Source organism: Chlamydotis macqueenii, chromosome 2, assembly GCF_036417535.1.
Source record: "Chlamydotis macqueenii isolate bChlMac1 chromosome 2, bChlMac1.mat, whole genome shotgun sequence".
NCBI classification, from domain to species: Eukaryota; Metazoa; Chordata; class Aves; order Otidiformes; family Otididae; genus Chlamydotis; species Chlamydotis macqueenii.
Genome location: NC_141557.1, coordinates 33800766 through 33818749, shown reverse-complemented (window position 1 = coordinate 33818749; position 17984 = coordinate 33800766). Strand labels below are relative to the sequence as shown.

Sequence of the window (17984 nt, the reverse complement as noted above, 5' to 3'; positions counted from 1 at the left end):
ACTTGAAAATCAATGTTTTTCAACTTTGTTTTTTTTCAGGCCAGCATTGGGATATCTCATGGAACCAGAGCTTTCAGCACATAAGTTCTGAGCTTTCTGCAGTCACTTGCTCTGCTTGGTTCCACGTTTGTGGTGTGGTGGCTCTGGTTTTGGCGCATCTCTGGAGCTTGCCTTTCAGTCATATGGTGGCTGCTCAAAAGGTGTATCACTCATGTCCGCCCTCCATGGCATAAAAGCCCTCTCTAATTTGGCTGCTGTTGGCCTTGGGTTGCTCCACCTCACCCTGGCCCTCATTGGAAGCCACAAGCAGAAAACAAGAGGCCCAACAGGTATCATTCTGGGGTACTCTGCTCTAAAAGGCAAAGATGAATGTAATTTCTGAGAGGCATTTTTATTTCTGAAAGTACAGAAATTTATCCAAGAGCTGGTATCTACTCAAATACCAGACTGTTCGGGGCAGCATGCCCAGAAATGTTGGTATTTGAGCTGAAAATGTGTGCTCATACATCTCACTTCCCGCATTTGTCTTTGGGTAGTTATGGTATGGGTCTGCTCTGTCAGGCGGAAACAAAAATACCATTGTGCCTTTTCCATTTTACTCAGGTGGTATTTTGCAATGTACGCATCTTAGGATTACATGGGTAGAAGCTCTTCGTGATGGGTATAAGCTCTTCTTGGGTTAGTGGTGGCTGCCCTCATCTAGTTGTTTGTAGACTTGGAAACTGCAGTGACAGAGAACAAAGAAATAAGGAGTTCTGCATAAGGAACAACTACTATTCCCGCGAAGGAGGCAAAGAGGTTAAAGACGAAAGCAAGACCCAACAGCACTGATGTCACTGAGAGCTTACACAGATGTCACAGTGTTGTCACAGCTTGAGGTAAAAGGAATTTATTTCTTCTTGTGGCATGATGGACTGCATGCTTCCAGATAACACAGAATCCTTCAGCAGTGTTTATAGAATTTTTCGCTTTCCCTCTGCGTTAACAGAAACTCAGTTTCCCTGAGGTGAGTGAGAACAAACTGCAGTTTCTGATTGTAGTGCAAACCTGGCTCTGGAGGAAGGGAACCAATCCCACTGATCAAAGGTATTTTACAGTTACAGTGTCAGGACATTGATTCCATAATTGCAGTTTCTTCTCACTGGCTTGGCCGGGAAAAAGGGTCTTGTTGCTGAACAGCACTGTGTTGTTCTATTGTTCTGTACTTCACTTGCCAGACTTAAACATGACCTTGCAATTTGAGAAACACTTGACATCTATACAGGGCTGACTGGGAACACCAACTCCTCTTCCACAGAAATGCCGGTGTTTTGAAATGCTTTGTTCCTAAATGGGACTTTTGCAAGAAAAATATATCAGAAACACTATTATGTGTCTTTTCCAATGCCCTCCTATGTGTTCTATATAAAATACATAAAGCACCTCTTCCAGCTCCTTCTTGTTGTCTTGCTGCCCACTACAGATGCTGCAGTCTCGCACAGAACTAAGACTGAGCACATGTAGTGTGGTGGAACCACTGCTTAATTAAACTCCAACTGTGTAATTTTGGGGCTCTAATTTAGTAATGCCTGAATTATCTTTATCCTTGAGGACAATCTAGAAAGTGGATTATTTTCTGCTGTGCTGCCGTGACCTTCAGTGTACAGTAGTTGTGGTCGGCTGTGAGGGACCAGAAGCCGCAGGCAGTCCTGAGAACGGCCCATGGAGCAGCTTCTGGAGTCACCCCAGGCCAGGCTGGACCTCTTGTGCTCCCTTGTAGCTAGGTCATCTCCTACCTCTAGCAACACTTGGTAGCCAGGATGACTGGGAGTATCCCTCAGGTCACCTGCTCTGCTGACAAAACAGTCCAGCTGTGTCAGGGGGCAAACAAGGTTGAAACCTATTTTTTGCACATCACTTTCCCTCCCTAAATAAAACACTGTTTATCATCTGGCAGATATAGTTCTTAGCAAACCAGGCTTTTCCCCTCCCTAGTGCTCATCTTTCGATTTGAGATAAAGCATGTGCCAAATAGACATCAAGGCAGAGGCTTGGCAAGCCTTCTAACATCAACTGCAAGTGAACAAATCTGGAGTGAGATTCTGCTCTTGAGCTCTGTACATCTAGAGGCTCTCCAGAGAAGACAGTTTTGAGATTGCTCTGCATTTAAGACATATTACTCGGTTAGAAAATCCAATTTGTGATGTCAATAGTAAAACATTTGACTGTTTGGCCAGAAACCCAGTTTCTGAAAGCTTTCACATTTATTAGGGCTTTGTCTATGGCTAAGTAGCATCAGTACCTTACAGCACCTGCCCTCTTCTCCTTCACTTGCTGTGAGGGAGTCTGTCACGCACCGTGTTACCAGTCTTGGCTAAACTAGCAAGTGTAATATTGTCAACAAACATTTAGAAAGACCGGCTCATGGTTATCTCTGGGCATAGCAGAAGCCAACTGGCTGGGGAGCTACCAGCAGTCTTCCTGCTTTGTGCAGAAGCCCAAATTAAATTTGAAAGAATAAATATGTAATTGTGTCAGAGCAAACATCTAGCTCTTTTTGTGGTAAATGCCTAAGATCAAATACAGCTGGCTCCCAGGCAACAACTAACGTTCAGTCCTCTGGGAGGAAGGCTTTTGCAGTACTTATCACAAGGATGTTGAGCCTCACTGACATCTGGGTGGCCATTTTAAGAGTACAAGCTATATATACACTATAGCTAAATGGATATACACACTACAGCTTCTTTTAATGCTGTTATGGTAAGACAGAGGACAACGTTATTTATTTCTGCCCCAGACTTTTACTGGGGAGTGCAAAAGGCAGTGCGGTTTGTTGCCCTAACCTTGTCATTTAGAGAACTTGGTATGTGAAGTCTGTCAAAGCCCATGAAAGAAACACCACTTCTCAGTCTTCATTTTCACGTGCAGCAGCCCGGCCTTCTCTGCTAGCAGTCTCCTTCTCTGGCACTGCGGATCCAGATTCATGTGGGATGTTGAAAGGCAGTATTCAAGCACCCTGCTGACTTTGAGTCGTACTGTGACTTCAGCCAAGTCCATATCTTCCTTGTCTCATGCCAACATGTTATTTCCTCATTTTCATTAATGTTTAAGGACTTAAAGCAGATCTTTTCATCCTTCCTCCTTCACTTTCCCTCCAACCCTTTATTTTTCATGTGGCTTGCCATGAAATAATGAATGAAATTCTTTAGCAATAGATGATGATTTATTCTTATTTCACTCCAGCAGTTCATGGAGGTCCTCAGAGGAACTTAAACTCCACAGCATGAAATGCTGTACAAAGTCCATATTTGAGCAAACCAGGGAATTAGGAAAAAAACTATTTGGAGGAAATACCATCTATATACTTGTGGATAAACTGACATACAGTTTGTTATTATGCCACATCTAGGAATTAATGCAGCTGTCAGATGAAGTCATGAATATTTTTGCCCCTCTGTCTGTGGGCAAGTTATGATGTCTGTGGGGAAGTTATGACCTTAACACAAATGACTTCATTTGTATAACAACAGGAAATAGCTGTAACAGATAAATTAGTGCAAGAAAGTTCAGCGTGGGATCTTATGAAGGGGCAAGGAGGTATTTATTAACAAAATATTTGAACAAGTTGATTTTATCCACTCACACTCATTCTCCTACAGATTTCATTCATTCAGACGCCGATGCTCACATACTCATGAGCACCAAGACGTATGTATCCAGCTGGCCTGGCCAGGATCATTTGTGTTTGACACGGAGGACAGGGGATGACAGCTGCCAAGCCCTCACTACATGTCCAAGGTTCCCCTTGCCTGGGGGCAACAAAGGTTCCTAGACAGATGTTTCATATCACGTAAGAGGCATCAGCTGGTACGTGATCATCCTTTACCTCAGAATCCTGCTTACTTCCTTCTTCATAAAGGATAGTCCAGGTTGCTGCCCGTTGCTGCTTTTTCCTTGTTTTCAACGTGTGTGTTCCTGATGGGCTAACAGGAAAGGCAAGGACTATCTGATACTGCAACCTTGTTACCATCCTCCTTGGGTCAGGACGTTGGGTCTTTCGCTGACAGGTTGTCTGTGTTGTGGCTGTTCTCGAAGCGCAGGTCTTTCGGCCCTGACATAAACACAATAATTTCTCAATTTTACTGCTGGGAATGGTTTCCTTTGTTAACAACACAGTTCATTCTCTTAACCTTCTATTCTGCTGTTCCTGCTGGTGCTCGCACACATTTCCATTCATACTTTGTTCACATCAGCCTTCATTTTCCTGTTACCAGCCTCTACAGCCTTACATTCCTTCTTGGATTCCCGATCCCCTTTTATCAGGATTTATATTCTCACTAAAATATATAATCTAATACCACACAAAGTCTTTGACAGCACACAGACAAATGCTCTGTTGAAATGTAAATGAAGCTTGTAAATATTGTTTTATACTCAGTGAAACAAAACTCTAAAATCTGGGGAAGCTCTGTCCCCTGTGTCTCCTGAAGCACAGACTTATTAAAATGCTGAAGTACATGTGAAATAATTAAGACACTGAGGCAGCCAATATAAACAGCTTGAAAAATAACAAAATTATGCCTGCCAAAACAGTAAATGGAAAACTGATCCTTTGTATTTCCCATGATGTGTGGTGACGGATTTGAACACATCGCTCCCACTGGTATCGTGAAGTTACTGCTCTAAATTTACTGTTAGTGGGAGAAAAGCAAACCATCCATGCTTTGGTATCTTCTTGCTTGTGCCCAGCAATGTAAGTTACATGTTATCGCTGGCAGGAGGTGAATACCTTATATCTTGAAGCTGTTTCCTAGTCCAAATCACTGCAGAGTATGGACGCAAGAGGGGAGAGTCTGCATTTCGCAGCCAGCATTAGAGCGTACTACCATATAATAGCATTAGACAGTTTAAAATGTAGCATAGCGCAGTAAAGTCACCAATTACTCTTCTGCAGCTAGTTATCAAAACCCAATGTTGATCAGCTGAAAACTGACCAGCACTAGCCTGCATGGTCCTGCCTTTTAGCCCTATTTTAGCTACTTGCTATTACCTGGAAGTAGAATCTTGAAATCTGTTCTCTTAGTAACCTTGTTGTTCTTTTTGTAACTGGATTCCTTTGTGACACTGGGGGCTAAGATGTGTTTCCTATGTCAGTAACTCGCAACACAGATGCAGTTAAACAGGACAGCCTGAAAACTCCAGCTGCCTTAAGGGAAGAAAAACAATCGCAAATGCATGATGCAATACCTTAAAGAGAACAAAACTTCACTGATCTAACCGTTTACTCCACAGGTTCCAATGCTGAGTAATGGCTTCTTGGGACAGGTATCTGAACACCCCAGAGGACTGGAAGGTGCAAGGCTGGATTTATCTAAGTTGGAGATAAACATAATTTTGCACAAGCTACAGAATTTGTCTTTCTGTTCTAATGTTGAGATCTAATTAAAAATTGAAGTTAAATGTGGTTAAGATCCCACAGAAGAATGTATCAAGAGATGCCACGCACTGTCCCATGTACAGTCCTAATGTAGGGTCCTTGTTCATGATGAAGATTGCAATCATAGCCATGGTCCCCCACTATTTTTGTCACCACACACTTTCTCACTTTTTCCAAGTTTAGATTGGACTCTGATATTGCATTCATCACAATTATAAGATAAGTACATTAAAGACCTTTTAAAAAATACTTTAAAAAATATACTCAGTAATGGTGTTGGTATTGATATCCAAGCTGGCTCATTTTAAATTAATTCTGATAAACCTACAGTTCTGTACTGTGTATGTACATTTATGTACATATAATGCATGCATAAATATCTATATACTTACACGTGTGTGAGCTGCAGGCTTTTCAGAATTAACTTAAGACAAGCTAGTTTGGATACCAATATCACTCCTACGGCAAACACAACCTTCCCCATGAGTTACAAACCTGCTCCTTGATGTCAGGGACACTCCAACTTGCCAGACAGCTGCTGAGAAAGCTTTGTGCCTTCATGTTTTTTCAGCCTTCAAAGTGCTGGTTACTCTGCAAACGCTGAAGGTCTCCTCTGTGAACTGGGTCTTATGCCTACTGAGTAGGAAGAATACAACCGAATCAGAAAGCTGATTAATGGGTCAATGTTTATGGCTCCTATGTTACAGTAAGATCCCCACAAAATGACCACGAAGAAGTAAGTTTATTCAGTGCACTTAAAATGAGATGAACTGTAGTTTAGAAAATTCATGGTAATCACTGGTTTATTATACAGAAAACTCCACAAATACTAAATTTACTATAAAAGCATATAACCACCAAAGAAGCAGAAAGGAAAAAAAAAAAAAAAGCAGTGTGAACAAGGTTAAGAAGCATTTGTGCCAGTGGATGTATTTCTGGCTTAGAGCCAACTGGGGAGAAAAAAAGAAATGGCTATATATAGATTCCCAGAAGGTGTAACAGAAGTTGCAGCAGACGGCTGGAGGCTGAAGTATGTCAAGAATGAGATGAGGGGTTAGTAGCTTCAGATAATTTAAGTGGAGTCTGCTCACAGGTAGTAGACTCCACAAAGATCTAAACATGGAAGCAATCGTTAGTGTTTTTCTGGTGCTTGTGACAGTAAGTATGAACATGCTTAATTTACTGAAAGGGAGAAGGACACTTCAGCACGCATTGAAGAGTCCTGGCAACTTAATGGCAGCAGGCTTTAATTTCCATAGATGCAGAAGTATCTTTTCACTCCCATTAAAACTTCCATCTCTGTAAGTACATTACCAGAGTAACTGATTTTGACCAAATCCAATTGTATAAGCTTCATACATGGCACATTCAAATTCCTTTGATTTTTTTTTAACTCAAAACTAAGTATACTTTCCCAATAAAATACCGTTTTATTTTTTTTGTCTCAGGCACAAAACAATGTCATGTTCTTTATTAAGACAGTAAATATCTATCCATTTGCTTCCATGTAAAGAAACATAGCAACAGTTTTTTGGTCAATCTGCCTATAGCAACAGCTACTGCTCTAAGACAGCTCTTTTCCACTATCTGCAACTCCCTCTGTGATTGAATTGGGGCTGCTCAGCAGAACAAACACAACTGTACACAACAATGATGTGCTTTTGAGGCAGTAATATCCCAACTGCTTTTTAATAATTATTTTTTAAATATTTCATGTATATATTACAAATAACAGGGAAAGTTGGGTACAAACCAAAGAGAATATACGCCACCTAGGATTAGTGTAAGAAGAGATCATAGAATCATAGAATGGTTTGGGTTGGAAGGGACCTTCAAAGGTCATCTAGTCCAACCCCCCTGCAAGGAGCAGGCAGAGCTGTAAATGTGTGAAGCTTAGAGCAGAAAACACTTGCTATGCCCCTAAAAGCTCAGGCTTATTTCTCCTTAATAATGGTTAACAGTTTTAACTGAAAGATTTAATCAGTTACACAGGCAACAATAACAAGGTAAAACTCTCCTTTAACTGCTTGTATTGAAAATACATAACAGGTGCAGTGGAACTCTCCTCTCATTTTTCCCCATATTCAGGACATTTTATGCAATAATTTTGCATATGCATATGCAACTACACCTTATTTTACATAATTGCTTTATCAATACTTTTTCTATTTATACATGATTTTTATACTTATAGTTTACAAGTTGTCTGCCAAAAAAACTTCCGAGTGTAGAGCAGATTTATCTGTGGTTTTCATATAAAGGGAATTATACAACAAAAGTTTTGTTTTTTACCATGGAGTGAAAGGTTAAAAAAGCCACCTGTAAGCTGGGGAGATGGGCTTAGATCTATCTAGGGAGCAGATGGATGTTGTCCTTCCTATAAACCCGCACCTTTGCTCTCTTGCTGGAGAATGTGCTAGCTCTTCCACTATATTGTACTTCTGCACGGGGAATGAAGAACGTGTTAGCACTGTTACAAGAGACAGAGAGGGGATTAAACGAGAGCTAAAGCCTCATTGCACTGAAATACAGCAAATCTAAAAAATTCCGGAAGGCACTGGTGCTACATTGGAATTAAGGTTTAATTTTAGACTCAGAATACGGTATATTATATGTATCCTTCCCAAAGTCATAGCATTTGCTCTGGGAATATGATTTTTTTTTTAATTTATAGGTAGCAATGTATAATTAGGGATGAATTAAAGAAGTTTGACAGTGGGAACTACACTTCTCAAAGCAGCAGTTTTAGTTAATTGAATTGTTACAGTTCTTGCTTCTTCTTGAGCTAAGGGATATAGTGGTTTAATATAAAATCAGTCTGTAAATAAATGCCTTCAATTAGTGGTTATTTTGAAGAGAGGAGAGCTTACCTTCTGCAGTAGAGAAAATTAATCTTTTCCCTTTTGAGACAACTGCATTTTCAGGCCTCTGTGAGTTAGGGAAAGTGATGATTATTTGGAGATGTCAGCTCTTTGTGAGATATAAAATTCTGAAGTACAAGGAGAAATCACCAAGAATATTAAAGGAATTCAAATTGGACTCTTTTGTAATCTGTTCTTACAAACCTGCACACAGTATCTACAAAATCTTGAATACAGAGTTGAAAAGTCAGTAACAGGCTATCATAAAGGTTCTCTGAAAGCCCTTCCTGCACATCTCTGTCTCTGGACTTACTTCTTTGAAGGTTAACCTGAAATTAATTGCTTGAATTTACAGCAGTAAGTTTTGGAATAATTCCTACATTGTTTTAATTTACTTTAATTCACTGCTAGATATTTCTGACTCCTATTTTAACATTATTTTTCTGCAAATATACCAAAAATGAATAACACAGTAATAGGTTATACAGTATTTGAGTCCAAACTGTAAGTGCCCACTCATTCACATTCTAATTTATAGTTTTTGATGGGGTCCTTTTCATTACAGTCATACAAACCAATGACTAATTCCCACCATCAACAAATCTCTACTGCAAATCAGCAGTAAGAAAAAAAGGAAAAAATTCATTGTGCAGTGTGCTCATTCGTTCTACAAATGGAGTTTTCAATATGCAGCACCAAATGTTCTGTGGTGTATCTTATACAAGTCTGAGGAACAGCAAGCTTTGTAACAGCATGCCTCCAGCCTTCTCTAGAAACAGAAAGAACAGTTTACACTAAGGCATCTAGATAAAAAAATCAAGGTATTTTTATAAATTACAATGGGTAATTTATAATTACAATGGGTAATTTATAAATTACAATGGGTATTTTTATAATTACAATGGGTAATGACCTCCTAAGCATATAAAGAAAATGAAATAGACAGTCACACTAATCCCATGAATGTTACTGACCACGGGTACGTAAACATGGTGGGCTTGGTGTGTGAATAGGAAGCCTATTTTAGCACTCATAATTTGAAACCCTTATAATCAAAAACAAAGGGAAGAGAGGAACAGTCTATTAGGATCTTAATCCTTCACCTATATGCAAATTGACTTTTTAACCATACATTTCCTAGTACCGAGCCTGGATTGGCTTTAAAGGTCTACACAGAAAGGCTCTTCATTCTTTGAGAAGACTACAGCCTAACTTAAAGAATGACAAACATACATAAAAATGCAGAGTACTTGTTTTAATAATAAAATACTATTCTTAAAGCAGACCTTCAGTCATCTGATCTGACCCGATTGCCACCCATCTTCAGAATATTCTTCTCAAGAGCTACAACATGTCTGTCGGATTACTTGCAATTTCATCAGTGTAAGCTCCTCAGCCTCAGCAATTTGGGATGCTAGCAATCATTTCCATAACGTTTGCAAGAGGGAGACATGTCACAGTTTATTTGTGCAAAAGATATGCTTGAGCATCGGACCAGGTCTCAGAAAACTGGATTTTGTTCTTGCTTCTGTAGGTCACCTAGATGGGTAACTTGCAAGGCTACCACGGTATTCCTCAGTTTCTTCATCTGTAAAGTGGGAACAATGATATTCACTAGCTTTTAAAAACCATTTTAAGATACACATGGTTAATTTTTAAGCAGTGTGCATTCTCCCCTACAAGCAACACACAGCTGCTAAGATACTGACTTATCCACTTTCGTATTAGCATATTTATTTAAACATTTGCTATTCTTACTGTGACATAGCAAAACACTCATTTTGTCAAACAGCAATTGTAAAAGAAGCTTTTATCCAGCACAAGTGTAATTAGAATAGTAGAGAGGTGATGAGATTGTCATCAGCTTCGAGCTCGAGGGACTATCTGGTATTTTAAGTTCAAGTAACTGAAGTAGCAAAAAATAGTTTCCAATTCAAGTCTGCCCTCCTCTGGCTTTAATGAAACACTGCTAATAAATTCTGGATCAATAGAGTCTTTCTGTAATGAAGTAGAGGAACTAAATTAATAAAAGCTGATATAACTTATTGAGACCTTTAGTCAGCACTTCTTTTTAAATTTTTTAATAGCAGTTAAGTAATTTGTAAATTTCTTTTTAAAATCCCATCTAGGCTCTCTGGCAATTATTGTTCTTCAGGTTTTCAAAAGCCCACCAGCGTATTGTTCATATCAGAGTTGCTGGAACTAATATACAACATGGGAGGTAAGATTCTGCACATGGTTTTAAAGACATTTAACAGAAAAACTACAGAAAATACTTTACAATGATACAATTAACAATTCTAATACATAGTGCTATATGCACTAGTCAAATACTAACATCCTAAAAAACACCAGTATCAGTCTAGTACTCTGTCACTAGCAGCAGTCTTTCCCCCTAAAATGTGAAAGGAAAGAAGAACAACTTTTATTACTGTGTTTATTTTAGAAAGAACTTTCCATCACAAATCCCACACACAATTAACTCATCTCTTAACTCAGGAGGACTCATTTTCCTTTCTATATTTACAATAGGAATGTAATTGGGTGGGAAAAAAAAAGCTATCTTGGTTATACTTACTCACACAGATTCATCTAGCATGATTTCAACTGCAAAGTGACATTTGTGTCTGGAATACAAAATCTGTACCATTATGCACTGGAGGATGTGATCAAGCTGAAAAGCCTCTGGTTCATTTATCTTGTCATCCTCATGCTTCATTACACTTAACAGCACCTAACCTCTTGTGACTGCTATCTAAACCTAAAATAAAGGAGTAAAATGTGGTTTCTTCAGATGTGTACTTAATATATGCTTGGAAAAAAAAAAAGGAAAGAATAAAAGCACTACAGAAATGTCATTTTACTTGGACCTTTGAAATGCTCAAAAACCAGGGTCAAATTCACAGCTTGTGCTAAGTATGCCTAACAGACTTCATAAAGCAGAACATAAGGAACTTTCAGAAGTTCCTTGAATGTCCTCTGCATCTGCTAAAATTCTTGCTGAAACGGCCATCATCCAAAATAAAAACTTTAAGAGTCCATATAACACCTTACAGGAAGCAGTGAAAGGCACACAACTAATCTGTCCCTACTGTTTTGTGGGGATTTGAGGTTTTTGTTTGTTTGTTTGCTTGGTGTTTTGTTTGGTTTTTTCTTTAGGTAGGAAGCTACAGAAAAACCTACAGAAATCTCATTAATTGCTCCAGTATGTACTGTTACACATGGCTCTCTTACTGCCATTCTGTACTTCTAGGAGATTACTGTTTGAGATTTTTAATAATCCTAACTGAAAAGCAGCAGCATTGCCACACTGAAATGCTGATAGATACTTTCCTGAAATGTCATTGGTGTTCTGTGAGTTAGTGGAAAGAATCTAAGATGAACTTACAGATATGTGAATTAGGCTGTCAATATATAAAGAAGATATACTTGTGTGTCTATTTCACAATATTTTAAAATTAAAATCTAAAAATATTTATCTGGCCTAAATATGGCATATTATTATGCTAAAATAGACAAAGTCTGGACAGAAATTATGTATGAAAGGGAAAAGGGAGAGCATTTTAAGAGATCAAGTTTTATTTTAATAGAATAGTAAGAATTTCATTAACCATGAGTTGAGCTTCATTTAATTCTGATAGCACTACACAAGACTTGCAAAGGAAGACAAGAGCTTTCCCTGATACCTTCTAGTATCTATGACAGGCCTTAATTACTCCTCATTATAAAACTAAATTACTAATTCTGATGTTCCATGTACTGAAGATCTCAAAGAATATTTCATTCTCATGTGCAATGCTGTCAACTGATTGCAAAGATTTACATTCTCAGTTTCATGGTTGCCTCACTTTAATACAATGTACTAAGGTCAGAAGGGGTATAAAAACAAGTATACTGAGAGGAAGGACTTTTTTGGAAATCAGAATAATCAGAATATTTTCACTGTTTTCCTCATCTTGTTTCAATCATAGTAAAGACTTGCCTAAAACAAGCATCTTTTACGTCCTTTAAAATCTTCATAGAAGTGTGCTGTTATAACAATATATTCTTTAGCAACAAAAATCTAGTTGAGATCTGTTAACAAATAAAAGGGTTACATTCAAATATCTTTAGAGGAAAATCCTCCTAGAGCTTTTGAAACCTTAATTGCTCAGATGCTGAAAAAAAAAGCTTAATTTAAAAACAAAGAATGAGTAAATATGGGTATTAGTTTTGGCCTCAGAAAATCCTTTAATCCATCAGATTTTTGCGTATCATTGAAAGTATGGAAGGAATCAGATTATTCTTTTCGTCCTCGGCCAAGTACTGCCATCATAAAAACATGCATACAAGAACTGCTGTGTTTTTAAAGGAACTATCTATGGCAAAAAGTAGCAGTGTCTTCAAATATAACTCTCAATTTTCATTATTAAGTGCCGATGAGGAGAACGGGAAAGTCAAGTTTCAAACAACAGTAAAGTTTTGCAGCAGGTAACATTCAATTTTCAAGCACAACAGCAGTTCTTGTCAAAGCTCTCTAAAAGCATCTGATGGGGTTCTACTGAACGCTGTCTCACCTCAGACTGCTGTTTCTCCTTCAATGGCCTCAGGAGCTGCAACGAAAAATAATCAAATCATTCCTGTGCTTGCACTCAACTCCATATTATCAGTTAGTTTTGTTTTATTTTAAAATGAATAAATTGTTTCGTTATTGTATTGAAAATATGAAATTACTACACTTTGCTTTTTGATTCTACTGCTCTGATAATTTTACTAATTTTCTAGACAGGCATCTGACAATACCACTTTTTGTGGAAATACCCCATATCAGACAGTGACCAGAGTACAGCCAACGAGTATCACACAAAAATTCATATGAAAGAGATTCTAATCTGGACAGAAGTTTTTTTATATGCATTACTGCTCTGTATTCCACGTATGTTTTGAAAATATGCTAAATGCAAAAACTCAAAACACATTTATTCCTAAGTAATCTAGGTCTTTACAACATTCCAGAAAAAAAGTATTTCAGAATTCTGACATTTCCCACATGACAAAACCAGATAGCCTTAGTCTTTTTTATTTTGACTGTAGCAGTTTCCTTTTCTATTTGTCTCTTTGTGAAATGACAAGGAATGTTTCGCAGACCAGTAGTAGTACTGCAGAGTAGCTGGGATTTATTAGACTAAATGAAAGGGAATACTAAAATGGAATGGAAGAAAAGGACCATCATTACTATGGCACAACAAAAATAGAAAGTTTAATTGTAATAATAAAGTGAAATAGAATGTATAGTTATAATATACTACCATTTTTACTGACATCGTAAAGATTCAGCCTGTAATGGAAATACATTAAATACCTCTTGCTTATGTTCTTGTATTATTTATACCGATTTACAGCGTAATCCTCAAGTACAAAATATCTACTGTAGTATCTTTAAAATGTAAGTTCCCCCTAAACTCAAACTCTGTTCCCAAGCAGATGAATTTAATGCAGGTTCTTGACAGTAAATTGAAGGTGAAATCTAAGTGAGAGTGGTAAGTGCCTAATGGAGGTCAGCTGGGATTTCCTATGTAGAGTTTACAGTGATCTTTCATAAACTTTAATGTGTCACTTCACTTTGTCACCTTCTTCAGCATTCTGAGTTGCATGCACTGTTGCATGACTTGACTTTGTGGTGCATTGAGATAAAGATTTAGAGGTCTGGAATTCTTTAATTGAAATGTACCCTTTGGACCAAAAAACCAAAGACAAGCTAAAGCCGTCAGACTGAGTGATATTATTTCCCTGAACCAGAGACTGACGCTTAAGTGATTCAGTCTTGTTTGTAAGAATCTCAATTCTCTCCTTTACCCATAAAAACTGAAACATTTGGCCAGTTTACAATGAGTGTTAGTGGTATTTATTTGCTATGAAAACACAGCACTTGTGGAATTACTGCTAATCAAGTTAATAAAACAGTTGGGATTCACATTCTTCTTGTCTCAGTTAAAACCTCCACAATTTTATTTCTGATTTTATCGTTGTTGCTGATCACATGAACTATGAGGCAAAAGAAATTCAAAGAGGGGTTTTTTTTAGTAACAAAAAATTTCAAACACCGATGGTATTACTAATTTTGTCATTCCAGCAATTGGGGTTCTTGTTTTTCTTATTTAATGGATACATCGTTCCAAGTGTTTTTTGTCTTCATTCCCAGCCACAAATAAAAAAAAAAACCAAGTTAAAACAATATCCTTCATGGAAGTGTTACTATAATACATTATAAACATGAACCAGTACCCACAGCATGCTCACATCATCCTGCTTCTCCTCCAGGCAAAGATGCCTCCATCAGTTTCTTACAGTACCCATTTCCTTGGGTATTACTTCTTCCCCCTTCAAACCAGCTCATTGCTTCATGCCCAGTCATAAGCATCTCTGGTTTTAGGGGCCAATTTTCAGTATTTCAATTATTTGAATAGTGCAGATCAACTAGCTTGAACTTGCAGGGAAGATGACTGATGCTCTCCTTTACCCTTTGGCTGAGTCATTAGCTCACCAGAAGACTGCTAAGCTCTTAGACCTTCTAACAGCCTAGGTGAAACAGGAGCCAAACAAAAGCACTGAAAACTTTCATAGTCCTTTTACTGTTTGCATGCTCTGTTTTTTGTTATTCTTGTCTGGGGTTTTGAGGTTGTTTTTTTTTTTGTTTACTGCGAATATGATATTTTGTACAGTATGAGACTGTAGATTTGTGTTACGATGGAAGAAGTCCTGTTTTCCCATAACTTTTCTTATTTTACAGATATCCTTTCTCTGTTTCAGTCTGCAACACTACATAAATGTAGACCATTAGCTATACAGAATCAACTTTGTTTCATTTGCATACAAAACACATGCACTTGTGCTCTTCTAGGCCACAGCACAGATTTTGTTTGCAAGAGAAACCTGGCTGAGAAATATTGACTTTCTTGCTATTCATTTTCTGGCTTCTACCGTTAAAGAAAAGAAATAACCTACAAGCTTTTAGTCAAACATCAGAATTAGCAGACACGAGAAAAGAAAGCTATCAGGGAAAATTTCTGTGCCCTGAAAATTATTACCTGGCTGTGTGAAGGAAAGAAGAGAAGCAGCTGGTACACAGGGCACACTTCTGTGAACACCCTTTCTCAAGAAAATCCACAATAAGAATATACTGTGTCACACGTGACACTGTTAAACCGATCTATACTCAGAGACAGAGCTGTTTAACCATGTGGATCAGTTGTTTAGTACATTTGACCTGAATCCCACTTACACTAAAATTATAAAAAGTTTAAGGAAAGTATCTTTTGAATTTAATTCCAATACAGTGGGTGACCTTTTATTGTAATATTTTGTAGGACATTATTAGCAAGCTGTGTGTTGTAATGAACAGTTGGTTTTGCATGCTTAGAAAGAACAAGCTGTAACAGTAACCACGTTGTCAAAACAGATGTGATTTGGTCTCATCTACAAAGGAAAATCAATTTAATACAAACTGCTGAAAAATGGGTTCCTGCAGCAACCACTTCGCAAGAGACAGAAAAGAAGGTTCATTGGTTTGAGTTTTTTCTCTTATGAGTATGACAAGACATTACTGACAAATGAATGTGCCTCTTCTACTACACTTGTTCAGAAGAACAGTAAATTTGTCATTTTGAATGTCTGTACAATTCTACTCATGAGTACTAGTTTGAAAAGGTTAACAACAACGATGTACCAAAAAAATTGAATGCAAACCTACGGACAGAAACACTTGTTACCCTAATTTCAAGTCACAATTCCCAGCTCGAATAAGAGACGATCACTAAAATAATTTAACAGTAGTTATCTAGTTCTCAGTTTCAGGAGTAGAATACAGCAATTCACTGATAAACAAGTACTAGGCCAAATATGACAAAATAGCAATATGTGACCACATTGCTAAGTACAAACTCAACTTTAATACCATCCAGAAAAAAGCAACAGACTAAAAGCACTTCAGAGGCAGCTCTGTCTTTTATGGATGAATTATTTGCATTACTAGTTGCCCAAGAGTGCCACAGAAAAATCTTCACTAGTATGTTCCATAAATTCTGTATTTGTTACTGGAAGTGCAGTGGAGATTTTATTTTGAAGTAACATAATCTTGGTTGCTAAACAATGAACTGGAAAAAGTCCTACCTGCAAGATGATACTGGGAACACTTTACTTTTTAAAGTGAAATGAAGAAAGTTAGTACTTTTCTACCTATTCCAGCAGCTTACCTGCTGCAGAAAGAGTGGAAGAAGCCAAAACTGACAGTTCAAAAACTTCATCAACCAAAACTAACTCTCACAAGGTCAACTAACACAATATGTGCTTCCATTATTACTTCTCATTATTCGAAGCACACTTTGATGCCCCTAACAGCTGAGAATGTATAAATAAAATATGACATATGATCACGTCATGTGCCATTTGTCATGAAGGCATATTCTTTTGGGAAAGGTGTAGGCTCACAGTCGTAGCTTCATACTGATGTCCATCTGCAGATGAACTACGGCACTGGTGCCTAACCTTTCTTTAGGGATAAGCTATTCAGTTCATAAAGAAGCCACTCACAAACTCTAAGCACCCCTTTTACTTGTTAGAGATCATTAAATATCTAGTCGTGTCGGTCACGTGACTAGAAATACTGATGCATCCCATCAACATGTTTAATGTGTATGAAACCACAGTACACATGGACAGGTTTACATGAGGAAATGCTGTTTGTGCATTCTGGAACATGACAGCATGTTTGTCCCATCACATCATCAAAATACTCTTTTATCCCCACGTTTTGATTACTGGTAGACAGTGGCAAAAGTAAGCTGTGGGCTGCCAGAATCCCATATGTAGCTTGCAGTTTGCCGCCTCTCCATACCTGGAAAAGAAGGAGCAAGCTACAAACTCTTATCTTCATCATCTCTGAATAGCAGAGCAGGCATTGTAGGAGAAAATGAGATATTTGTGTGATATTTATTAGTCTTGGATTTTGGGGGGATATAAAAGCACTGACCTGTTATTCTTAATGTGACAAAATGGCTACGGAACTGCAAGTAATTGTCTTATGTAAACCAACACATAACATGCAAAACTTTAATTGTGTATGGTCAGTAAATCATGATTACAAAAAAAACCGAGTAGATTTCTGCACTGTCACAAGGAGCGAACTTTTTTCTGAGTTTCCATATGCGATTAAATTCTCTCCAAACTACGACAGAAGTTTGACAGAGTTAGCAGACGTGATATAGACCGCCAATGTTAACTACTGCAGCCACACCGGTAACACCAGGAACCTGAAGACCTGGATCTGTCATTACAGCACAAGGCAGCAGACTACCTGAGAAAGAATGAAAACGTGGTACAGAGGAATTTCCAGTTTCACCTAGAAACACGTTTTCTTGTTGCTCCAGCCTTTCACTTACCAAACGGCACTGCCCAGCCTCCAGAGGCGCTGTGCGACGTGCGCGGGTACCTTGGGAGCTCCGGAAAAAACCAAACCCAAACAAACAGCTGTGCCTGTGCAGGACCCACAGGCAGACGAAGGCCCACAGCTTCTGTAACGCCCTCACTCTCCCAACCGACGCCCCGAGCCTAGCGGGCCGCCCCCGCTCCGCCACCCCGGGCTGCGGCGCGGGGCCAGCCCCTTGCGGGCGGCGGGGAGCCGCCGCGCTGAGAATGGCCGGTGGGCGGCGGCGGGAGGAAGCACCCCGGCA

General features: G+C 38.5%; 2 long non-coding RNA genes across 2 annotated transcripts; both read right to left on the bottom strand.

Annotated features, from left to right (window-relative positions):
• Window positions 1-368: 368 nt before the first annotated feature.
• On the bottom strand, window positions 369-6730 carry LOC147601626 (uncharacterized). The gene is made up of 4 exons (XR_015257879.1): window positions 5912-6730; window positions 5030-5185; window positions 3866-4090; window positions 369-722 (listed from the first exon to the last, which is right to left on the bottom strand). It is a non-coding gene; the product is annotated as an uncharacterized LOC147601626 (long non-coding RNA).
• A 1555-nt stretch (window positions 6731-8285) lies between these two features.
• LOC147601625 (uncharacterized) lies at window positions 8286-17984 on the bottom strand. Its single transcript, XR_015257880.1, has 3 exons — window positions 17694-17984; window positions 12834-12869; window positions 8286-8405 (listed from the first exon to the last, which is right to left on the bottom strand). It is a non-coding gene; the product is annotated as an uncharacterized LOC147601625 (long non-coding RNA).